Source organism: Sturnus vulgaris, chromosome 6, assembly GCF_052056855.1.
Source record: "Sturnus vulgaris isolate bStuVul1 chromosome 6, bStuVul1.hap1, whole genome shotgun sequence".
In the NCBI taxonomy this organism is placed as follows: domain Eukaryota; kingdom Metazoa; phylum Chordata; class Aves; order Passeriformes; family Sturnidae; genus Sturnus; species Sturnus vulgaris.
Genome location: NC_142248.1, coordinates 7,405,291 through 7,430,869, shown reverse-complemented (window position 1 = coordinate 7,430,869; position 25,579 = coordinate 7,405,291). Strand labels below are relative to the sequence as shown.

The 25,579-nt window shown below is 48.0% G+C and overlaps 1 long non-coding RNA gene across 1 annotated transcript; it reads left to right on the top strand.

Annotated features, from left to right (window-relative positions):
- The first annotated feature begins 527 nt into the window (after positions 1-527).
- Positions 528-5,080, top strand: LOC148223300 (uncharacterized). The gene is made up of 3 exons (XR_015804318.1): positions 528-561; positions 3,751-3,880; positions 4,833-5,080. It is a non-coding gene; the product is annotated as an uncharacterized LOC148223300 (long non-coding RNA).
- Positions 5,081-25,579: the final 20,499 nt, after the last annotated feature.

Here is a 25,579-nt window from a genome sequence, read left to right as displayed (position 1 = left end):
AGAAAAAAAAAATCAACAAAGCAAAACAATCCCCAAACAAAACAAAAATAAATAACTCCCTCCCCTCCAAAACTGCTTTCTCCTCTTCCCCACGCCTTAGCTGGATTTCTAGGGAATTTGGGGACTGGTGGGAAGAGCCGAGGGTGGAGGGGCTATATAAATAAACTAGAGCGTTTCGAGCTGTGTATCGCGAAAGGCTGTGGGTTTCGCGTAATGTGTGCCTGCACTCTTCCAGGAGAAAGGCAAAAAAAAAAAAGAGAGGGGGAAAAAAAAAAAAAAAAAAAGAAGCCAGTTCGTGTTCAGAGCCTGACTTGGAGACAGGGAGAAGCAGCAGCAGCCCCCTCCTCCCCTCCCCCGCCGCCCCCCCGCCCCGCCGCCCACGCACCACCCCCGCACCGCCGAGCCGAGCCCGGCACCTCCTGAGCGGGTGCGCGGGACGGAACCGCTCAGCCCCCGCCGCCCCCCGCTATTTATAGCCCGCGGCCCCGGCCGGGCACACGCGTGTCCCTGCCTGCCTCCCTCCGTGTGCCTGCACCGCCACAATAACGCTGCCTTTCACAGGTAGTGAGGGTGGGCTTCTATTTCAACTGCCTCTCACCGCAGATTTTAATTTTTTTTTTAATTTTTTTTTTTTTTTGGGGGGGGGGGGCGGGGGGTGACTGCAAACAGCCCCCCAGGTGCGTGGGGGAGCGGGGGTGGCTGGGGAGGCGGCGGGGTTGGTGTGCGGGAGCCGGGGTGTTGGAGCGGGCTCCCAGCCCTTGGCTCCCGGTAGCACAGTCAGTTCCTCCAGTGTGTGCTATTGACCTGCATTGACGTCATTGCGTCATTAGGTCTCCCTTAGAAACACTGACTTTCAAAAATAGTATCAAATTAATTCAACTGGCAGAGAGAAGCCACTAGCTGGAATGAGCCATAAAACTCCAGAATCTTCAGCCCAGCTTTGCTGTGCCAGCCCACCCCCCTCCCCCCAGCCCCCCCAGCCAAGCGGGCAGAAATCAGATTGTATGGAAAATACCACCGATGGAATAAAAAAAGAGAAAGAAAAAAAAAAAAAAGGAGGGGGGAAGAGGGAGACCAAATTAGATTGCAAACCCTAGACCAGCCTCTCTCCCTCTCTTTGCTTTCTCTCTCCCTCTCCCCTCCTTTCCCTTTTCTGATCTAAAAATATCCCCTTTGCTTGAGCTGACTGCAGTATCTTTTGTGTTGCATCTTTCTGTTTTTAGCCTTTGCATGAGCCATTGAAGGGTGGCCCGCAAGAGATCAGAAGCACAAGATATTGATCTATCGATACCCTCTGGGGCCAAGAATTAATTTTAAATGAAAGAGCTGCACCTTGATTTTGGCAGTGGGTGGGTGGGCAGATGACAGGGGTTATTTTAGGATACCATTCACATTCTATGAAGCTGCACCTTCCACTTTCTCCCTCTAGATTCATTTTAAAAATATCTTTCCTTCCTCACCCCACCTCTCTCACGTGGACCTGTGGGCAAGCACATGTCACCCCCATTCATACAAACACAATGCAACAGAGCAGCGGTAATTTGCAGAGATGGTACATTCACAAACAGCAACCCAGTCGCTTTAATGCAGGTTGATTTCACAGAAAGGACACCGCAGCCCAGAGGAATTTGATTAGACTGGTGACTTAAATTTGCAAGCTGCTTACTGGGTTCCTTATTGTCTTCATCCTAAGTTAGCAAAACTGATTTAATGTCTCTCTCTCTTCCTTTTTTTTAAAAAAAAAGAAGTAGGAGAAAAATTCCATTTACACTGTAGATGGTAGACCTAAATCTTAGAACCAGTGGTAAAGGACAGTAAAAAACATTGATGGCAATCAGCTTTTGAGTGCTTTGCATCAAGGCACACACCCATGGCCAGACACAGCTATATCTATCTGTGACCTACACTATGCAGAGCTGTACATACGTACCAAACAGCAGATCTAATCCTGCAACGTTCACACTGCAGGAGAGTGAGGATTTTTTTTTTTCTTGCATTGGTGAAAATATTCAGAAACAGAGGCACAGTGCTAGACAGTAATAATTTGCAAGATCAGGCCATAAATAGGGCTCTAGCCCTGCAAACATTTATTCACGTGCCAAGTGTTAAGACTGTGACTAATTTAATTTGAAATCAAGGGGATTACTCATAGTAGTAACATTAAATTCATGCATGTTTGCAGGATCAGGGCCTAAATGATTAATCATCACTGCAGCTAGGCACTTTTGGGTACACCATTTATTACTTACAATACTTCAGCACTGTATACACTCAGATCCAGCCTGGAGAGTGTGCATTGCTCTGCTGTAGTGAAGAATGAACATCATATTCTACTGAATGAGGAAGTATGCAACACACCCCAATATTCCTATGCTCGATCTGATTTTTGCAATACTGATGAACTTCCCAGAGGCCCTGGTTAAAACCACTTGGGGCAAATTTGGAGTCATTTGAGCAAGAAGTTGCAGATGCACAGCCTGCCTGAGATGGGCATCTCACATGTCATTTGTGTGCACAGAGGCTCCACTCTTAATTCCAAGGGAGAAACAGAGAAAGATTGAAAGCATGGCCATTGTATGAACCATTCGTCTTTGTATTGCTACTGATATTATTATTATTACTACTACTACTATTATTATTGTTGTCATCATCATCATCCTCATCATTTTTTTGCAAAAGATGTTTTGGCCCTGTTCAGACAGGTCTGTTCTTTAATATTAATTTCTGCTGGTGCTCAGCACCAGTGATGACACACTACTGCATAAGTGATTCACCTTTGACCTTAGGTCCCCACACGAGCTTGTGGCAAACTATCGAGTCAAAGAAAGTGAGTTGCACGTGAGAGGGAAGATGTGCTGAGGCAAGAAGGTTTCCAGGCAGCTTGCTGGGAAAATAACTAAGTGATCCACGTGGATCACGGGGTGCCATGGGCTGTTGGCTAAGCCTGAGCAGCACCCGTGCACTGTGCAGGTGACTTCTCTTGACAGCTTTTGGGAACAGAGTGATATACACGCTTCTCATGTTTTACAAGAGCTCCTTTTGTCCAAAGCTCACTATCTCTGGTTTAAACCAACATTTGTGAGTTCTCTAAAATAAACAGTCCAATGTTGTTTTAGAAACATAAGTAGTCAGGAAAAATCAGTAATGACTTACTGAGGGAAGATAGAAGACAGTTAAAAACAACAGGATTAGGTTACCTGGAGCAAGGAAAGTGAATGCAGTCGAAGAAAAAACAAGCAATTTGGTCATCTACTCCAATAAGTCACTGACAAAAAATCCCTTTAACACAAACTATTGTGAAGTTTCTAAATTTTTTACATTCTGGGGGTAGTGGACAGAGGAAAGGCTTTGGGGCATGTGCACTGGCTGAAGAGGGACAGGGTAGGTTGGCTTGATGCAGGAGGAAGAAAGGTCTAGAGGAGAGCACAGGAAGGAGAGGATAGGATTCTGGAGGCACAAAAACATTTCGAGCGAGAGGGCCAGAAGACAACAGAGAAAAAAGCAAGGAAGTAGAGCTGAGGCCCTAGCTCAGAAGTGTGGTGAAAGGCCTGGTGCAGAATGATGACTAGGTAGGCAGCTAAGAGGACAAATTAGAAACACCTTTCATTTCCTTCTGTGTAAGTGCAGTAGAGGGGAATTCTGCTGGGCACCAAGCCTGTCTCTGGCCAGAGCCACCCGGTGCTATTGCAGACATTGCTTTCCTTCATGTGGCACTGTTGTTTGACCAAGAATGAGTTTCTGAATTTTCAGAGCTGTCAACCCCCTTCCCGATGCACCAGGAGCAGCCTGGGGCTGGACCTTGGCTCTCATCTCATCCCTGCCACTCTGCACATGGTACACTCACACTTCAAAGCACTGCCATGCTCTTACTTGCCCACAGGTATGTCAAATAACCTTCAAGAGTGATGTGGGAAGCAGAGAGATAAAGCTGGGATGGACATGAGGGAGGAAACAAGGGAGGAGTGCTGCAAACAGAGCTGCATGGAAAGGAAGTGTTAGAAGATATGGAGGTACAAAGTGTGGGTGCAATGAAAGAGATTTCAGAGGACCTGAAGCACTGCAGGAAGTAAAAAGAGCCCAAAAGGAATATGGTAGATGGCAGCAGTGGAAAAAAAAATGGGAGAAGCTGATCAGCTTTAGAATCAACATCCATACCTCACAGGGCTTTGGGGCACTTTGTTTCAAGTCTCCTGCTTGTCGTATGTGCTTCCTTCACATTTGTGCTCTCCATCTTCCAAAGTGTAGTCAGTGGCCCAGGCTGCTCCACAGTCATTCCCTAGCTCCTCTTTGGAGCTTCTAACTGGTACCTGCAAACATAGGAGCATAAAGAGGAAAGTTGTGTGAAGACAGTGAAAGAAATCCAGTGTGGGGAGCTGGGCTATGGACATGGAAAAGGTTACGTTTTTCTAGGGGTGTGTATGTTTGTGTGAACTGAAGAAGATTTGGGATGACTTGGTATCCCAAAACTTTGCTTAGAAGGAATTCAATTTCCTTCATTTCCTTTCAGGAAGTAGAGAAGCAGAGAGTGGGTGAAAGCAAGCAAGGAAACTGAAGAGAACCAGAACTGTGTTGCACACATTACTGTTTGCAGTGTGACCTCCACTCTGCCCTCTGGGTGCTGTGCCACAGCAAGGCCCTCACCTGCCTTTACATGCACATTGGAAATGAGTATGGAGGACTCCTGGACAGAGTCTTATGTCTCCCTTGCTGTGGCAAAACACGAGGCAGGGTCACACAAGCAAACAAGTGCAGGCTAGGCTTGGCCTCTGTCTGAGTGCTGAGCCTACACCTATCACATAAAAAGATGTATTGACTTTTCCCTTTCTATACAGATTCCTTCTGTGCAATGGCCTAGCTCACCTCTCCCAGTGACCAGGAGATCACACCACTAGGCTGCTGACAATTCCTGCAGACACATTGGCCAAACCTCTGCCGGTGAACCAAATAACCCACACGCCATCTCTCAACATAGACCTCGCTGTGTATCACGATATCAGCTTTACCAAGCTACTCTGACAGACAATCAATACAGCTACAGTCAGCACCGTTAATACACTCAGAATAGATGCAGATAAACGCTGGATTTCCAATTTGTTGTCTGTAATTCTAATAATAGCACACCCAAAGAGAGTGCCTCAGGTCTATTTATTAGGCTCCTCAGTTTTTGCCATGCCATTTCCAGGAGCTAATTCTAGTAGCTCACAGTTAAAATGGTGTTGGGAAGGGATAGTTCTTTTAGCATTTCATTGTTGACTTCTTAAGCATTGCAGTCCTGTGACTATAGGAATTTTCTAGAAGAGCAGGGAGTTACCACACTACCTGTGCAGCAGCAAATGTTGTAAGCACTAAATAATAGTGAAAAGAGACAGTTCAGTGCACACAGTGCTGTATGTTCAGTCTAAGAGAGTGTATTGTACACAAGGAGATTGCAGTCTAAATGAGGAACTGTACAAAGAAGAACAATTAGAAGAGAGGAAGAAGGATGGACAAAGTAAGTTACCAAATTTCACTGTGGGTGGGACAGATATATCTTGCTATTTTCAGCTTTTAAATCAAATTGGCATCCTGTATTTAAAGACTATTAGGAATTACTGCAGGAGCTTCAGTCCTGGAACCAGGAGATTTTCAGTCTGGATAAGCTTCATGGCACATGGCTTTAGGGGTATTAGAGGCCACAGGATACAGAGAGCACACGAGCAAGTGGCTGTGTCTAGCCTCAAGTCAAAGGAAAATGTCTTTTTTCCCATGTGCAGGAGGATTACCCTTGGAACTTGATGTCCAAAGGGAAATTTCTGGTCTGCACAAAGGGTAAGGAGTCTAATGGATTGAGGATTTATCTGGAATTTAGCAAAAGCAAAAAGTACTACCAAAGGCCTGACAAACTGGTAACACCGTGAGAGGTGACTGTCTTGCATCTCACCTAACCAAACATCCCAAGGGCAAGCTAGGCTTCCCAAAGCTTTGCCCATACTACACACTATACACTACAAAATGTTGAATGGTGTGGTGTTGCTGTCAGCCTCATGAATTAGCTTCTGAAAGCAGACCCTTATGCAGCAGCCTTGGATATGATGTCCCAGGCTTTAGCATACTTCAGGCTGAGTTTGTTTTTGCCGATTTCTCCAACAAATGTTATCATACACACATGCCACTGTTTTGTCAGAGCATCTTAAGTGATAGAGAGCCCTTTGCAGGGTTATTTCTACCTCTGCTGCATCATACTCAAAATTTTCAGACATGCCATTTTGGAAAACTCGTCCAAGACATTAATCTGTTTCAGACTACAGGTAAAACCAGCTTGCTTCACCTCTTTTTGTCTGTCTCTTTTTTCTGTCTCTTTTTGTATAAAACCTTGCAGTACCTATGTCTTTCTTGTTCCTGTGCAGAGGCAGAGATGTACACAGAGGGCAGCATTACCTTCTGACCTGCATGATGAGGGCATTCTCTGCCTTTTAAAAATGAGATGAAGGGGCTTTAAGACTGAATAATCAAAGTTAAACAGTAGTGACTGTAGGCCTGGTCCTCCCGTGCCTGGTTACTTGAGAAGGCGTTCCTTGTGACACACCAGTTTGTCACTATGGAGTAATCCAGTATCTCCCTCTGCATGCTGTAGGGACAGCACTGGTACTTCTCCTTACTGCCTGGCTTTTCTCCTCCCCATCAAAGAAAGGAAGGAAAGAGAAGCAGGAAATAAAACAGGGAGCAGGGGAAGACTGCAATCTTGCCACTTATTTCAGTGCAGTCTGTAATGACTGGGGGCAGAGCCCTTGACTGTGCTGGCTGGTCACAGCCCATGATGGGTGAAGGTCTGACACCATTGCCCAGACACTTGAAGGGGAAGGGTTGCAGAAGAAGGGCGTGGGCTCACAGGGCAGGCTGAATGAAGTTGCCTCCCCGAGCCTGATACTGCTTAGGACCATCCTGATCAATTCTCTTTCGTCAAATTCATCCTTGGCTGAACTTCATGCCCTGGAAAGTTATAAACTGACTCTTGGCACATTTGGCTCCATTTTGGACTGAGAAATTAGGACTCTAAGAAGCCATTAAACCAAACATTTATTGTGAGGTCCTCAGACAGAAAAGCTTCTGCTCATCTCATATTTTTTTTATCTATTTCATTGGAAAATTTGTTTGAAAGCAAGACTTTACAGTAGTCTTTAGGAGTTCCTAGTGCTTTAATTCATTAGAATACTCACACACCTGAGACCATAGAAGGGCTGGGCTAAAGCATCCCCAGGGGTCCGTGCTTCCTGTTCAGTGCTCAGTCCCTCTCTCTCTTTCTTTTACACTGGTTGCCCTTTGGTGAAACCACCCCAGCCCCAACACAGTGCTGTAGGGCAGGAAGAGACAGCAAAAGGTGGGGGGAACTTACCATGGTGAGGATGGGTTCAGCCACACCAGACTAGGAGATGGATGCTGATGTCGAGTTTGCTTAGAAACAGGTATTCTGCTTGTAAATATTCTTCTTAGCCATTAGTCTCCTCTACTGTCACCTAGTGAAGGAATTAAAAATGTTTGGCAGCTGAGAGCATTTACTACAAAACCTTAAAAAGCCAACAAGGAATCCCCAGAGCCAGCTCGAGCCCGTGACTATCACTAAGATCTTCCTGGCTTTAGAGTTGCTGCTGTCATTACTTTCAGTGGAATCCGGGAGCAGAATTAGGCTCTCTGACTCTCCCCTCACCACAGCTCCCTCCTTCAGCAGAAGAGAGGCACAGAGAGAGCCTAGGTGCCCTTTAGACCCCCACCACTTCTTTCCATCTCTCTGTTTCCCTGGGCACAAGCCCCCCAGCCAAAGCTCCCCCGTCACTACCCGTGTGTTCTCCAGCAGCATTAACTTATGCACACACCATTCACCAATTGTTCAGCTTTTTTTGTCAATGAAGGCACATTTTATGAATTAGAAGAGCACATGCCCCCTTGTGGCTTGACTTCGCTCCCTGCTCCACGCCGCCAGCCCCCTCCGCACCCCGGCGGGGGGACTCGGGCACGGGAAGGCTTCGCTCGAACCTGCACAGAGGTTAAAAATAGCCCACGGCACCCGAAGAGATGGCCGGGGTGTTTGAAGGATGAGCTGGAATGACAGCATGCAAAGAAACACAGCAAAGAAAAAGAAATAAAAAAACCAAAAACAAACCACCACCAAACACAGAAAAAACCCCCAAAACAGCAGTAGAGGGATATATATTTCTACAGGGTTTTAAGAAGGGTTTAGCTAATTGAACCAAACTGAAAAATAAGGCAGCTACATATGCAAAGTGCAGTCCCTTGCTCCTCCATGGAGCAGGTACAGCACAGCAAATGGCTTCTGTCTGACCTATATGGCTCAGACACTCGCTAGAGAGCATGAGTGGAGCTGATTCTTCACAGCCTTTTCTCTCCTCACCCCTTCCAGTCCCTAACACAGGATTTTCTGGGGTCGATTATGGTAGCAGTTTAGTCACAAGAACCAGTTTTACTGAAAACTGAAATGAATCCCATGACCTAATGCACAGAGGGACTCCTGAGAGGATCTGGGTACAACACTTTGATTTGGGAAACACACGATTAAAGACCAGAGGAGAATAAGCAAGACTGACAGTACACAACCCACCCATGGACCTCATTTACAACCAAGGTCGCATCCTACAGTTGCTATTCATGGCAAAATCCAAGGAGACAGAAGCCAGAACAAACCTCCAAAAGCCAGCAAGAGCCCTGGCATCACAAGTTGTGGGATTGCTGTCTCTGGGATTGTGTCTTGGGTTAGGAACTAGGAATGCCAGAGATCCAATTCCAGCTATAATATCCCTTCTTTCCTAGACAAGTCTCTGTAAAATGAGGATTTAGTTTTCCACCTCCTGGGGGCTATGTGGCTGAATTATAGATGGCAGAAGGTGAAAAGCAATAAACAAGAAATCAACCAAATTGCTAGCATGAGGGAAGAATAGGTATTAATGTAATTACAAAAAATAAAATCTTTGTTTCTGCAAATATGGGAAGGACTGCTGTCTCATGGTTTCTGGAGACAGGGAGAGGCAGGACTCCCAGACTGCAATGTTGGCATGTGTGTGGCAGCATGCAGGGCTCAAACTAAGCACTCAAGGCAGTTTGGTCCCTACTTGAAGTTGCACATTCTTTGGTCACGGATTTCCTTGTTATTTTGTGGGGGAGCAGCTATCACGGTGGTGCCCATGGATAGTATCATGAGAAGACAGGATGCTAGACATAAACCACACAGACACACTTGTCTATTTGCAACCCTTTTCAGTGTAACTGTCTGTCTATATGATTAAAAACATTTTTGGGTTGGTATCTTACCTTTATATCTGTACACACAAAGACCTTGATCATGATTAGAGCTGCTGAGAATGGACATAATAAAAGTTTAAAAATACAAACAGTAGTAGGCGTTATTAATGACCTTTGTTTCCTCTGCCTTAGACAGAAAGCCTTGTTTTTCAGTAAGCCTTACACAGTCTTATATAGCTTGTGGGATGTTTTAGTTCATGTGACTGTCAGTTTAAAATACTTGAGTTGGAATATTTCAGTTGAATGCTTACCACCCTCTTCTCTTGTACTTTGCATGAACCAACACAAGTTTCTTCTCCTGAGTGAGCAGAGTGTCTCTAATACAAGCAATGTCAGCTAAACTTGAATTACTGTGTATTCTCCTTCGTAGGTCTTGGTTCAAAATGTTCAGTCTAGCAAACTGATGGGACAGGTCTCACACATGGGGAGACCTAAGCCACTACACTAGATTTCTCTTTCCTCCTCAGAAATGCAGAATAAAGCAGCTTGCTAACTTACCTTTCTTGGGGCAAGAGGCCAGCTCCTTTGGCTCCCAAAACAAGAAGGGGACTCAACACTAGGTGGAAAAATTGTCACCGCCACCTCTTCACAGGAGTAAATTACCAGGACTGCATCCCAAATTTCTCCAATATGCTTTTCAAAGGTAAAACACACAAGATTCTACCCAGGAGAGGGCAAAGATGCTTTTGCCTCACTAGATTTGGAGCTCCTCTTAGAAATGTCTGGAGGGTTAGTCCAGTTAGTGAAGACATCCTAAGAATACAATACAGCCCAAAATATCCTTGGCTCCCAGTGCTATAAAGACATAAATTCTGCTAGGTTCATTGTGTCATGCCCAGTGAGTCCCCATCAAATTGACCTGATACAATGGGAGCTGTGGGTGATCAGGGCTAACTCCAAAGGGCACTGGGAGCCTCCACCATCACTGGTTGTTTGCAGGGGAGAGATCCAGTGCTGCTGCTGTGGCCACCACCACTCCCAAGTGCAGTGCAGAGGGTGCTTGTTCTTGCTCTGGTGTGGTCCAGGGATTTTGTCCCCTGTTTGGCTCATCTGGAGTGGCTGAGAGTCCTTGCCTACCATTGCTGGGGAGGCTCTGAAGAGGAAAATTGCTTTCCCCTGCCCATGTCTCTGGCACACCTGGTGGTGCCTGAGAGGGGGTGAAACTCTTCAGGTCTTTGCATCGATGCAGCCTTAAACAGAGAGTGGGAGGAAGATGGCTGGTGATGGGCTGCAGAGCTCTTTGTACTGACGTTATTTCTGCATGATAGAAATTATGAATCCAGGTGGTTCATTCCTTTTGGATCCAGCATTGGAAGAGTGGATGGCAAGAAAGCACCGTATAAACCAGGCAAAGGTACACGTACAGAAGGTAGAACTGTCCTATCCATTACCCTAGTGTAAACCCCTGTGGGGTCAGAGCAGTCATATTGCCAGAGTTACTTGAGCCCACTGCAGCCACAGCTGTATTTTGTGTTTTATCCTCCCTCCTCTTCAGCTTCTTGTTACAGTGGGGATGTGACTGTTTGAGTCAGGCAGGGCAGGCAGCCTGCCGTGGCTTGGGAATGGAGGTGGGCAGGGGCACGAAGCGCCGGGAACGGTGGTGGGGAAGCGGGCTGCGGCAGGGGAACATATCCTGCCCCTCAGCCGGGTAACTACATTTACCTTGGGGATGTCCGTGTTTGTAACGGTGCTGTTCGGAGTTATTCGCCCCTCCAGCACGCAGGGCTTACGTGCCTGTGCCTAAAAATAGAGCCGAGCTCGCCAGGCCCTGAGTGCCGGGAAGGAGGGCAGAGGCTGGGCTGCCCCAGCGCGGCGGTGCCGCAGGGGCGCGGAGCGGAGCGTGCCGCTGATGTAACCGCGTGTGTCCCGGCCGGCGCTGGGATGTGCGCTGCCTCCGTGCTGGCTCTGTGTGCGGGGCTCACGTGGAGCCACTCCCGCAAGGTGGTGGTGTGGGGGTGCGTGGGGGCATGAGCAGGCGGGGGGCTGTCGGCGAGGACACCCGGGCTCTGCCCCCTCCCCCGCAGGGAGCACGGGGCGGGGGTGCGGCTAAGCTGCGCTGAATCCCCTTTAAAAATCTGCAGTTTGGTGCCTTACTGGGTTTTATTTCTCTCTCCTGTTCCTGTCTCGCCCTGGAGTTCTGTAGTAGCCCTGAATTAGCATGTCACGTGTATGGCATGTGGAAATGAATCAGGGGCATGTGAGGAGGAGGAGGACGCCTGTGTCTGTGTTTGCATCCAAGGATCTCCTCTCACTCTGTGTTTGCGTAGGTGTCTAGCTCCCTTCTCCCTCCTCCCATCCCTGCCTGCCTCTCTCTCCCTGCCTCCCTCTCATCCCTCCATCTGGCCAGCCCAGCTCTCCCTGCCAGCTCAAGCAATACCTCAAGCAGAAACTGCAGCTTTTTCCCTGCACCCCGTTAGAAAAATAGGGTGCCCCTAGGCTCTGGACATGTACTCAGGGGAGAGCATGCATGCACACACACTCCCAAATCAAGCTCTCTTTCCCACTCTCCACCTTCTCTGGATTTTTGCTCCTTAGTCAGCACCTCAAGCCCTGCAGACTGCATCAAGGGCAAGCTTATTAATGCTAACAACAACAGAACACAGCTGCAAACCGAGCCCCGGAGCTGCCTCTGTCAGTGGGTACATTGCCCTCACCCCCTTTTAGGGAACTGCCACCAGCACGTATCTGCATATAAAGCCAGGCATGAATCAAATCCACCCACGAACAGGGAAGGGAAAATATCCCCAGTGGGGTACGGGAAGCAGGCAGGATCCCCAGGGAGAAGGGCCAGGCATGGAGGGGGAGAGCAAAGGCTCAGTGACAGCTGAGGGAGCTGGGGAGGAGACACCAAGACCCTCTTGGGGATTGCAACACACATGCCATGGTTTTGCCTGTCTGCTCCAGCCAAGGTCAGAGCTTGGCACCCCAAAAAAGGGAAGATGCCACGGAAGGGTTGTGGAGCACAGTCTGCACCCAATCCCCTGGGTCAACAGGCCACATAAGCCCAGAGTTCCCAGCCCCATTTATGACTCTCAATGGACTTGCTGCCCCCTCCCCTTGGGGCAAACTCCTCCTCCTTTAGATTCTCTTGCTGTACTGGGTGAGATGGGATGTTTCTGCATCTTCCTAAAAAGGCAGGTCTCACGCTGACCAGCTCCCAAGTACTCCCCCAGGCAAGGGTTGCCTCAAGATTTCATTCAAAGCCACCATACTAACCTGCCAGGAAATAGCTACCTGACATCTCCCTCCTCAAATCTCTTCCAAAACAGCTTCTATCCCCTGTCAAGCACCGGAGACAGCTCTCCTTGTCCACCTGCCCCCAGCTCCTCTCCACCATGCATGCCACGGTGCCCCACTCTGAACACCTTCTCTGCTCTGCTCCCTGCCCCTCGTTGCCTTCCAGGCTTTCCCCTGCCCTCCTCTCCTTGCCCGGGGCCCTGTGCCCTGCCCTGCCCCGTGGACTGCCCTGTCCTTCCCCCCCGGGGGGCTGCTGCTGCTGCTGCTGGCAAGGTGCAGCCTAGTGTGGCGAGAGGCTATAAATAGCTCCGTAAGCTCCACTCTCACTGACACCGTTTGGACAGAGGATGGAAAAATAAACAAAGGAAACTCCAGGCTCCAAGCAGCAGCTACATTCCTCATGCTAAATAATGTCAGATTTTCCTCCAAGGTGTGTGGGTAATATACAGATCGGCACTGGGGGGGTGGGGGGGAGCAGGAATCAAAACAAATTATACACACCCAGTGCATGTCAATATTTTGGTCTCTCTCATTCTGCCCTGTAGTAGTTAGGCACACACAGATTGCCTATATTTAGAAAAGGGTATATTTTTAAATACTCTGAGATGGAGATTGTTTCCATTAATAATGATGGAGCACATTGGAGGAGGCAGACCTGGCGAGGAGCTGTCGAATGTTGCTTTAGTGACATATAGAGGCCTGAGAGATAAAGGACAGGGCAGGAGCAGAACAAATATTTTGAAATCAGGCAGTGATTACCCTGAAGTTTGCAGTTGTGTTGCTATTTTTACACAGGGGGCTGTTTGCACTGGGAGATTGTTCACAGTTCCCTGGTGCAGAGACTCAGACAGTGGAAGAGGAATTATATTATCAGGGGTTTATTTTATTTTGTGGGCTTTTTCCTTTTTTCCTTTTTTTTTTTTTTTTTTTTTAATTGAGGACAGAATATACACTGCAGCATAAAGGTTCAGCTCAGAATGGATGAAAGAAGGGATGGGCACAGAAAAAAAGTAGCATTTATTGCCCAATTCTAGGATGCTAACTCAGCCTTGCTTAGGAATGGCAATGACTGCATTTTAATAAAATCTTTTTTTCCCCTCTCTTCCATCCTGTCATTCTCAAAATAGCCTTTCTCAATCTCAGTATTCCTACAAGGATATGTAAATAGTGAATTTTCGTTTATATTATGGGAGGAAGTAAACAACCAAATAAGATCTGCACCATAACATGTGAGGAGCTAGACATGCTGAGTATTAAGAGGCTGTCCAAGGAACTCGGTATGTAAAAAGAGAAAGAAAAGAAAAAGATAATAATAGAGAGAAGAGGACAAAACCCTTTGCACTTACTTAATAGCTGGGTAAATAGAAGTTAAGTGACATACCCAAGGGTGTAGAGATAGACTGCAGCATTGCTGGAACACAAAGCCAGCTTTTCTGTCTTGGGGCAACACCCTTCATATGATCAAGAAGATGCTTCCATTTCTTTCTCCTAGATGTTTCTGCTTAGCTACTTCACAGGCGGGATGATTTACAAAAGCAGGAATCCCAGTAATCTTCCTATTACTCTCTCATGGAGGGACATGTACTAGTCAGAGCTTCCCTCCCCATCCAGTGTCCAGCATGGTGAGGGGAGGCAGCCCCAGCAGCCTCCAAGGCCCTTCCATGTTGCAGTCACTCCTATGCCCAGCCTGGCTGTGGCACCTGGGGCTTGGGGTGGCCACCACTCAGCCCTGGTGCTGGTAGGGCTGCCCAGGGGGTGTCTCTGCTCCTGTCCCCTCCTGAGCTGAGTCAGGCCTAGCCCAAAGCTTCCTCACTCTTGGGGAGGAGAGGCCAGAGGAGGCTCCAGCATTGCTCCTCAGATACTGAGTGCAGGGAGCTTCAGCTCTTCTCCCAGAGGGCTGTTCTGGTGACACAGGGGAAACCCACTCCTGAAGGGCCATGACCTGTCTGCCATCTCCACCTCCTGGTCCGGGCTCAGCCCATCTCTCCAGCCATGCCACATGGGGAAGGTCATCTTCCTCTGTAGCCTCCTAGGACAGAGCTGGTCTTCACTAGCTGTGGCAGCTACCTAATTTATCAGATCTGCACATGCAAATAAACTCCCAGTCTCCTGGGAAAACCCATTCATGCACCAAATTTTCCCCAAACTTGCATGCAGAGAGAACAGATATGACCTGACAGATAGGAAAGCACAGAGACCAGATGCTCCTCAGGCTTTCTCTTGCTTCTGTCATGGCCTGATCTGGGTAAGTCATGCTCCCTTACCCAGCACCATAAAGCAGGAATAACTGGGGTAGTCATGGGGTGAGATTAATCAGCGACTTGTAAATGCTTCTAAACTCAGAAAAAATGAGAGTTAGGTGATAGAAGATGACTGAAAATTTGGGAATGCGGGACAGCTCCCAACCAGAGTCTTTTTTAACCTGCCCTGCACACACACGCACACACACCACACTGCTGCGAAAGGACAAAGCCCTTCCCCAACTGGTCTTCACCAACATCAGGGTGAACCTCAAGCTGTCAGATGGCTTAAGAGGATCATGGTGGTTTTTCGGCTTTGTTATTTTTTTATCTTGGAGTGTTCAGCCCACATATTTGAACTTTTCTCTCTTTCTTACAAACAGATACAGTGAAAGGCAACAAACTGAGCTGCCTTCTTTCTCCAGAGGGAGAAGGGTGGATAGAGGTGGGCATTTCAGGCTAAGCCTACTACGCTTGCTGAAAAAACTTCCCTTGAAATATATTTGTGGAGTTCAAATCTATCTTCAGCTAAATCTTTGAATGAAAAATAAGTCGACAGCCTCATTCCGCCCATCTGATGCACAGGCAGCACACCCCACACACAGGAGCTTGGGATTTGGGGGAGAAGTGGAGGGATTTCCATTAAGGAAAGCCTGCTCGCTGTCTGCTCTGGTAAGATGTGGGGGAGGGCTCCTCTCCTCAGTGATATGAACATGTGATCAGTTGCCTCATGGTTGTGTAATGCCCTCACTCTTTTGGGAATTCATGTGTTACTCCCATTTAGAGCCAGTAAGAAGAAACCCCTTCTTTTGGGGATTGGGAGCTAAGGACTGCTGCTGAGCAATGTCACTGGGCTTGTGTTCCCAACCATTCATCCTGCACCTCATGGAAATTCTTCCCTCTTCTAGGTTTCCTCTCCGAGGGAAATAGCTGCTTCACCTGGGGCTGGAGGTGGGAGTGAGTTAGCATAAATAGCAAACTATGTGTGCTGTGTGACTCCCTGGGGGAACTGGGGGCCACAGCGTGGGAACTGAATGGATTTGACCTTTTAGTACCACGCGGCTGCAATGTCAGCACACTGGTAAAGAGTGACAGAGCATAGAAGACCAGCCATTTCTGGAAAACTCATCCTGCCCTTCCAACCTCCCTCTAGTCTGCTCCTTGGCAACAGAGGATGAGATGGACCCTGGTTTTAAACTACGGCAGGTTACCAGCTTCTGCAGTTGCGCTATAGCTGTATCTACACTATCACAGGTTTGCAAGTACACTAATTTACTACAAGCTCTCTTCCCACACCAAAATAGGCTCTTGCCTTCCCTTTATGTTTTGGTTGTGATGGCTCATCAAGCTAATGGTGGCACAGACTGCTCTCAGGGGGTTGTCACAGAGTGGCAGAGCTGGAGGGCACCTGGGTTGCTTTATCTAATCTATCCATCTATCCGGAGCAGAGTCAGCCGTAACAAACGTCATTCCTGACAGATGCCAGTTCAACCTTTTTAAAGGCTTTGCCAATACCCTTTACACACAATCTCCTTTTCACAGAGGACCTCTCCGTGCTGCAGACAGCAAGTGGATTGGTTCAGCACTGGCCACACTCACACCTCCGAGTGGAGAACCTGGATGGACCTGGCCAAGGTCCATGGTAACATCACATAAAGTGGACTGGGACTGCTAAGTCTGGCAGCAACCAGCTTCTGTGTTAGCCCAGAAACATTAGGCAATTGTAGGTTGAACCTGCACTGCAGAGCTGTGAGTCTTGTGAACAATATATCTATGAGAGGAAAGACATCATACCTTCTACTCCTTCTTTTGGAAACTCTCAGAACCATGAAAATAAATGGGGGTATAAAAAGAAATACAGCTGTGGAAGACAGCTCCAAGGAAGACTTGCAATAGGAGGCTGAGGTATAGGATGACTCTTAGTTGAGCCTCAGGACTAGGATTTCTACTGGCCTTGATGACAATAAGCCTCTAGCTGACAATGCAGGCTGCTGTTATGCTCTGATATAGCTACAGGGACAGTGGCACCATGCCAGCTGGGTGTTTTATTCATATTTTGCTACTCTTATAAAGATAGGCTCAAGTGACTCATATGTCACTGACCACATACTACACATTTAAAGTCATTGTCATGGATTTGATTTCTGGGGGTTAGGTTGTTGTTGTTCTCTTTTTTCTTTCTTTTTTTAAAAGATACTAATTCCTTTCCCTCTGCTCTCCTCAATTTAATTATGACCATATAATCTGGAGATCTGTAAGGCTCTAACATGAGGTCTCTGGCTATCAAGTTCCCATGTTCACAATTAGCAAATGGAGGCAAGAAGAGCAGTGCTGGAAGAAAGGGGTTTTAACTTAAGATGCTTAAGAGGATCTGTGATCCTGTTGTCTCATCACTGACGGGAGGGCCATGGGTGAGGAAGGTTTTAGGTTTCAAGCCAAGATACAGGACACTTAAACCAGTATGAAAATCAGACTTTGTTGGACTTTCTAGAGATAGACAATAGGAGGAATTCTTAGGACATAGGAATTAGGAGCACTAAAGGGATTTTAAACCATCCCCTGTAGTGTTCAAGACACATTGAACAACACTGATGTCTGCTTGATCTTCACTGAGAAGTTCTTATTTCCTCTCAAATGTCAACGAATGCTGGCTTTTAAGAACACAACTCTGAAATTACTGAAATTAACTTTTCCACAATCTGATTACCAGCGAATGCTTTCTCCCTCTTTTCTTACCCATCTCATGCCATAACACCCTCAGAGATATCTCACTCAAACTTTGCACTTGCTCCTAGACAGATTCTTGCAGAGGGCAAGGGCCTTCAACACAGTCAAGTGAAAAACAAAAGGCTTGGGAAAGTCCAGTTTGGCACCTATGGTGCTTTCCCCAGGACTTCTAGACTGCACTGATATGTGGAGAGCACAGGCACATGAAACACAGGCACACTGATTAGCTACATCATCCAGAAATTAGCTGGCATGCTTTTGAGTTCACTATTGGTCCACCATACTTTCTATGTCATATATGAAAAGCTGTCTCATACCACACTCCTGCAATGCTAACTAGGCATCCTCAACATAGTTTTATCTTATTTTAGGATGAACTCAAAGTATACATTCAGAATGGTACCATCACAGAATTTAAAAAAATAGATGTGGTGTTTGGGAAAAGATTTCAATTAAGTGATTGGATAGAGCTCATGAACATTTTCCATCTCTAGAACAGATGCAGACATAAGGAATTCCCTGCTATAAATCCCTTCTTCCCAAGAACCCATTTCCCCTCTTTCTTCTGAGGGAGAAATTTTATTTTATTTTATTTTATTTTTAGATTTTCTCGAAGTGCAGTAGAGTGTAAGCTAGCAAATATTTTGCACTTGGCTTTCTCAGAGAAAACACCAAACCTGTTATGACATACCTGTCTTGCCTCTGTCACATGTTTTTCACTGCCATCTCAGATGCTATGGAGCCTTCTGCTCATGTCCTGTGCTGTACCACAGTAATGGGTTGTCAGTGAAAGAGAGAGACAATCTCTACATATCTCCCATACAGTCATCCCAAGACTCTGGTTGTGTCCAGACAGAGCTGAAAGTAAAAAAACAAGAGAACTCAAAATTTGTGGACCATGGTGAGAAGGACAAGCATATTTGGGCAATGCTATGCTTTAATTGTCATGGCTATGGAAAAATTCTTCTAAGCTGGTTCTTGCTGTGGCAACAACTGAGACCTTCTGTGGGCTGTATCCCTGCACAGGTGGTCTCATGGTGGGATTTTGAATTGCCTACAGATGCAGGGAAAAACATTGGAATAAAAGTATGTGGTACATTGGGAAGAGCATCAGACCTTCTCACTGTGCTTTAACATGGGACAGATGCAGCACCTAAAGCAAATGATTTCTGTGAAATTCTCTCCTCAGCAATGATGCTCCATTATAGAAATGAAGGATAACACAAATAGCCAAAAACATGAATCCCCTGGTTCAGCTTTCTAAATGGCAATCTCCTCAAAAGGCAGGTGAGGGTCTGGAGGCTTGCAGCCTACATGTCCCTCCACTCTGATGTGGTACCAAAGATGACAAGAAGATGGAGGATGCTGTTGCACATTTGGTACTGCAGTGGTTTGGCACTGCAGGTTTGGAAAAGGGGGAAACCTAGCTTGAAGGTTAAAGTCAAAACCGAGAATCCCACCTCCTAATTTGTGTTCTAGGAATTGTCTGCTAGGTGGCTTTACACAGACAATTGTGTCTCACTACCCCTCTTTTTATAAGCAGGTTAGTGACACCAGCTGTCTCACGGGGGTACCTGAAAATAAGTGAAGCAGTGACTGCAAAGGGCTTTAGGAACCTCACTTAAGGGGTGAGGGTAAGAAAATATTAACTGGCTGGTAGTAGACATGCAAAAGATGCCCTTCTGCCTATTGACTACAGGAAAGCAAAGGAGAAAATTACTCTAAGAGCTTTTCCTTGTCGTTTTCCTTTAGACTTCTGCTGCCTGATTCTTGTTTCTTCTTCACAGGGAAATTTTTTTGATCTGTCATATAGGCAGAAGACTCCTGGATCAGGACTGTGAGGGTTTTTTGGGTGGGGACAACTGCAGATAGGTACTAAACCCGTACATTTTAATCTCCCTATCTGGCTAGATTAAATACAGTTACACAAAATGTGCTGCAAAGTAGAAGCTAGAAGGCTGGCTTTGTTGGGCAGGAGAGAGTTAATCCCTATGGGGTGCTCATGTACGTCAGAGCAGGTTCCTGTCTGTGCAGTGCTCAGCTAGGATTGAGAGCTTTTGTTCCTTGTTGTTTTTCATGATTTCTTTGCATTTAATAGTGTTTGGATTTCTTTTTTTTTTCATACATTTTAAAGAGCATTTCAAGCTGGAAAATGGGGGGCAGTCAGAGAATCCTATAGTCTGAAATCCCCTGTTTATCCTAAGATGTTAAAGAACATCACAGACACAGTCAGGACAAGTCCCCACCATGGCTGTGGCTTCTGTACTTCAGCCTTTAGTGCCACACCCTGCCTGGGCAAGTTCCCAGTTCATCTCTCATCACCTGCCAGGGAGCTGAGCAGGGACTAGCAAATAGTGGTGGGACTTGGGGTGGGGATGCTTGCACCACTTCTCCAGCTCTGCCCCTCTAGGTCTCCAAAAGGCAGCTGTTACCTGTCCCAGCAGGATTGGTGACCACCAGGTGAGAAGACCCGATGTTTTGCACCCAGGTAAAGTCCAGCTCGGAGCTTGACTCTCCTGTTTGATTTTTGACTGAATTTAAAACAGTTTGGAAGAAAGTGGTGTCATTCTCCGAACACCAATCCAGCCCGAAAGGTTTGAAACTGACAGAGCCTGAGGTGCTTTGTGTTCTGATTTACAGACATTTCAGGGTAGATGCAGTGCTGAATAATGTCTCTGTCCGCTCCAGAGGCAGAAAAGTGAGCAGGGAACTCCCTGACAATGGGCTGTCCCCTGGGCTCTGGGGAGACAGGCTGCTATGAGAAGCTGGAGGGCACGCAGAGGTGAGGCACTGAGCTGGTGAAAAAAGCTGGGGGGAAAAAAGGCTGGGGAGGGTCATCTGGAAAGCAACGATCGTGAGCTTCGTGAACTAGATAAAGATTAGCCCAGCTGTGACTGAAGTTTTGGCCAAAACAACAACCCACAGTGAAAGGCGAGGGAACCGCACACCGCAGCCCAAAGGGCGGATCGGCGTGAGGCTGCACAAAGGAGCGTTCCGTGGGCTGGGAGGATCGCCCGGAGAAACCTTCCATGGGCAAACCCTCCCCTTGCAGAACACAGAGCTGAAGTGGGTAAACCCTTCAGAAGTGCAGTGCTGGACTCCACCTGCCCCGGAGGGGATCGCCGGTAACACCGCGCCGCCTCCTCCTTTCCCCTCGCGGCGCCCGCATCCCCCGGGTTTCAGACCGTGTGGGCGGGAGGGAAGATTCCCCCAGCCGCTGGGGCGCTGCGGTGCCCGCGGGGAAGCCGGGCCTCCCTCGGGGCCGTTCGGCGGGCGGGGAGGCGGGGACGGGGCGGAGGTTTCCCCGCAGCCAGGGCTGTCCCGGACCCGGGGGTTCCAGCCGGGCTGCGGGGCCAAGTGCGGGCGGCCCCAAGCCGGGGAGCTCAGGAACATCCCCGCAAAACCTGGAGCTCGCACGGAGCTACCATAGGGGCTTCCGTCCCCAAAACCCCAGAACGTATCAGCTCCCTGGCCCCCATCCGCCCTGCAAGCGGCGAACCCGGGCCGAGGCGGGAGCCCCGCGGCCGCACCTCGGACACGGAGGGCAGCGGGGGCGGCGCTCCTCGGCCACCCGGCGCCGCTCTCCGAGGGCAGCGCCCTCTCGGCCGCGGTGTGTGCCGGGGAGCAGCCGGGTGTCCGTGGGGGGAGCCCACCGGGCTGGGGCCGCGCCCCGTGCGGGGGCAGAGCGCGGCGGGGGAGCCCCGACGGGAGCCCCGGTCCCGCGGCGGCGGCGGCGGCGCTGCCCCGCCCGGCCCGGCCGCCTCACGCCGGGCTGCTGCTGCCACCTGCCGGCCGAGCGGGGCCAGGCTCCGCCGCCGCCCCCGGCCTGCCCCGGGCTCCCCCCGGCCTGCCCCGGGCTCCCCCCGGCCTGCCCCGGGCTCCCCCCGGCCTGCCCCGGGCTCCCCTCGCCGCCCCCGGGGCCGCGGAGCTGCGGCGGGAGCGGCTTCTGTCCCTGGCTGCGAAAATGATTCCCCCTTCCCGGACGGAGACAGACTGGGACGTTTGCGGCACGGACAACTCCTTCCCCTTCCAGCATGGAAAACTCCTGCCCGGGGTGTTTAGTTCACCCCGAAGCTGGGGGTACTGGGGAACCAGCGTTACCCTCGGCGCGTTCCTCAGTGTCCATCGCCAGCACACATCGTACTGGCAAAGCCTGGCTGGGAAAGGAATTCAGGGGACAGACAGAAGGCTGCCATGAATCAGCAGCGAGGGGCTCAATACGAGGACCCTTTGGAGTGCAGGAAGGGGGCTCTGGGTGTACCTAGGAGGCTCCAGCGCTGCAGGTGTGTAGGCACAGAACTGAACTACATAAGGAAGTCATAGGGCCAAAGCTGGCGCACAGAGAAAGGCAGAGCAAAAACTGGGCCCTGCGAAAGTGATTCTGTCAATGGAGACCAAGACTGTGGTGGCAGAGGAGGAGAATAAGTAGCAGGACTACAGCTCAACGAACCTGGTGAGTGCCCAGACTGGCAAAGAGCTGCAAGACGCTCACATCACACTGACTTCCCCCGGGAAGGTGCTGGGACAGTCTGTGGGATGGGATAGGAGAGGTGTACTGGCATAAGACAATCTTACCTGCTCCTAGTAGGGTAGACCATCCATCCAAGTCCAAATACGTCCAGAGAGGAGGCAATACTAATTTTGTCCTTGTCCACTTCTGATCTTTGCTTCAGCTGCCCATTCATTAACTTGGAGGCAGAGAGAATAAGGCATGACGGTGCTGGAGCACTTCAGTACCAGTGACAGCACTTTTCCCGGCGTAGAGAGACAGAAGCACGGCAAGGAGGAGGGAGGCGGTGGGCATTGCCCCACAGCCACTGCTCACACCACTACCTGCTCCTCAGCCCCTCTGACGATACCTCTAGGTGAGGAACACAAACACAGCTGGAGGGGACTGCGAAAGGGAGCAGACAGCGAGGCTGGCTCTCAGCCCCCAGGTGCTCTTCCCTCTTCTTCCTCCCACTCCTCCCACTTTCCTCCAGCTGCTGGTGCTGCTCTTTCCTCCCACACAGCAGCTCTAAGAGGCTGGAGGAGACAGTAAGGAACAGGGGAAGCTGACTTACAAGCTGACAGATGCCACTGCCTGGTTTCTTTCCAGAGCCCCATCTTCATTCGACCTTCACTGTCTCCTCCATTTGCTCCAAGTTGGCAGCAGTACTCACAGAGGTGGCCGAGCTGCATGATGTGGATCAAATGGGGCACAGAGAAATGTAGGTGCCTGAGAACTACAGCTGGTTACTGAAGCCCTGGGAAAAAGCCACTTTGCTGCAAGTAAGGGGGGATTAATATAAACAAGAAAAAGTAAAACTCATGGGTTCTCCCCGCAAAAACCAAGCCATGCCACCCAGGATCCATTTTGCTGGAGATCTCATGAGTAGTGTGCAAGCAAGGCTCTGAGACGGCAATCAAGGGTTGCTGGTGACACTTGGAAGTGAAAAAGTCACAGGGATTAATTCATTTCCGTTTTATCTTCTGTGACCTTGCTGTTTGTTCTAGTAATACCAACTTTTAAATGAATATTGTGAATTCATTTACACTTCGCATTCCCCTCTCAAACTTCATAGAGTCATGCTGACAACATTAGAAGGTCTTGTTCTTCTTTTTCACCCACTTGAAGGGTTGTGTGCTCAACTAAGAAATCACAGTAACCTGATATGCTAGGACATGCTACCCAGACTGAAAGAACTACAACTGCCATGCAGTCAGTCAAAAACATTAAAAAAAAAGAAAAAAAAAAAAAAAAAAGCTCAGGTCTAAGTCAATAAACAAAAAAGATGGAAAGAAAATAAAAGCCCTGTCCCTGGATTCACACAGGTAATGGAATGGGCAGGCTCTACTCATCTGCCCAGAAATGAGGAAGTTTGAAACTACAGGCAAATAGAAGGGGTTTGTCTTGGCTTCTCTTCTGAATAGTTTCTAAAGGAACTTCCACCTATTTGGATTTTTTTCCTTATTTTTGTCTCTTGCAGGTCCTCCAACTGAAGACAACAAGCCTTGCCTACACTAAAATACAGCAAATTGTTTGTTCTTCTGGTCAAAATGTCTTCGAAACATTTTAGGAGAAAGTGTTTCATAAGAAACACTCTAGGCTTCTAAAGGCACAAAATACCCTGTTTATGAAAAGGGACTGAGGGTTCTTTGCAGGGTACCAGTAGCAGTGCTGCACTGATCTGATCCTCAGGAAATGCTGCCACTTGGGTTGCAACCACCCAATTTTCTAAGAGCTTTTAGTGATGGTCCTGCTAAGGTTGGTTATTGTACCCAGGTGTAGGGGGATGTTGCTATAGATATTCAAAGGAAGGCCCATGTAAACCCACAGTGACAGGGATAAGAACTCTTGTAGAGCTCTTTCAACCTGATGTGCTGACTAAGCTGCTCCAAATAATTAAAATTGCCCTATGATGACAGTCAGGAATTAATTAAGTAGGGTTTGGAAGATCATTCAATTCCCCTCTCTCAGATCACTGAAAAAGACTGTAAGGCACTACTGTAATCAAGAGAGAACACAGAGATTTAATAGATCTTAGACCAAATTCTCATTACGGCAGTCTAATAGTTAATAGAACTGCTTCAATGACTGAGGTAGGGTACATCATGTACTTTTTGTTGTGCAAATGTGTGCATCCAGCCCTGCTTAGGGACATACCCTGCCATCATGCCATCCACTTGCATGGAAAACTGCCCACAGGCAGACAGGTCCCCGTGCCACACAAGACACAGAACTCACTATTTGCAGGTTCCCAAGAAAGAGGGCAAGAGTGAGTGGGCCAGAAGATGCCTCTCTCTGTGTGAGGTGCAGATTGGCCACTCTGGTGTTAGCACTTCAGTTACTGGAATCACATCCTGACCTTTCTTTTCCAGAGGTAACTTCAATCTAGGCCGAGAAGGCAGAAAAAACCAGATTATGGATGCTTACAATCTTAAAAAAGTCTTGAAGTTTCTTTTAAGCAAGTATTCTACTCTCCCAAAGGAAGTCAGTAAGCTAAAAGCCAAGCTGAGTCTGGTCAGGCCTCAGTTTAGTCAGTAAGGCATGTCTTAGATAAGCGTGCCACAGAAAAGGTGAGAGAAAAAAGCTGTTAATGATCTTTTATAATACAAGAAGTAGCAGGCTTAAAAAGAACAGATACTTCTTCACTGGAAACTGACCTCTGGAACTCCTGGCTGTAGGTGACCATGAGAGTTTTTGTTCCAGTGCTCACAGGATGTTTCTGCACTTAGGCTTGTCCCTTGGCCAGGGAGGCTGAGCAGCTGTGGCATCCAAACACCACGGACATACTGACCGTGCAGGAAGGCACAGCAATGCCAGGTGCCCCACTGTCTGCAATGGCTTTGCAGCATTGACTCACGGCTTCTCAGATGTCCTGCTTGTTTTCTGATGACTCCAGATAACCAGAAGGAACTATCCATTCAGGTCACTGCTTTGCCCTTGTTACCTTGTCTAGTTTCTGCCAACAGAAAGTCTCTGATGCTACAAAAAGCAGGATCCTTGTCTTTCTTGCTGCTTCTACCTGGAGCTTCTTCTCATCTTTAAGTCTCACCCTTAAAGCCTATTTTCTGTTTTCAGAGATAACATTTTTCTATATTAGCTCCTAGCATAGTAGTGGGATAAGACTGGCTCCTCCCTCCATTTAATTTTGATTGCATCTGCCCACAAGTTAGTGTCCCTTAACAACTTTTATATATCAACTTTTGCTCCTCAGCATATGGATCACAAGACAGGCTACAGCAAAACTCACTCCTAAGAAAAAGTGGTAACTCGTGCTATCATACTGTAATCCTGTAACAGCTGTAGCTCTGGGAAATTTTTAATTTCTTTAAAAAAAGAAAAAACCAAACCGACAGTAGAATTAGACTATCAGAGAGAGAGGACATGATTGGACATGATCAACAAGCAGAACAGGCAAAAATTTGCCATTGAATTGTAGTGGAATGATCATTGATTTGTCAGAGTATTATTCTCAGAGACACGTGGATGGCTTGAATTTTGAAACCAACAGTGGTGTCACCGTGGAGGGACTGTGGCCAGAAACTTTGACTCAACAGCTGTCTGATCCCTGGCTAAGACACCAGCAAGCACTGAAATT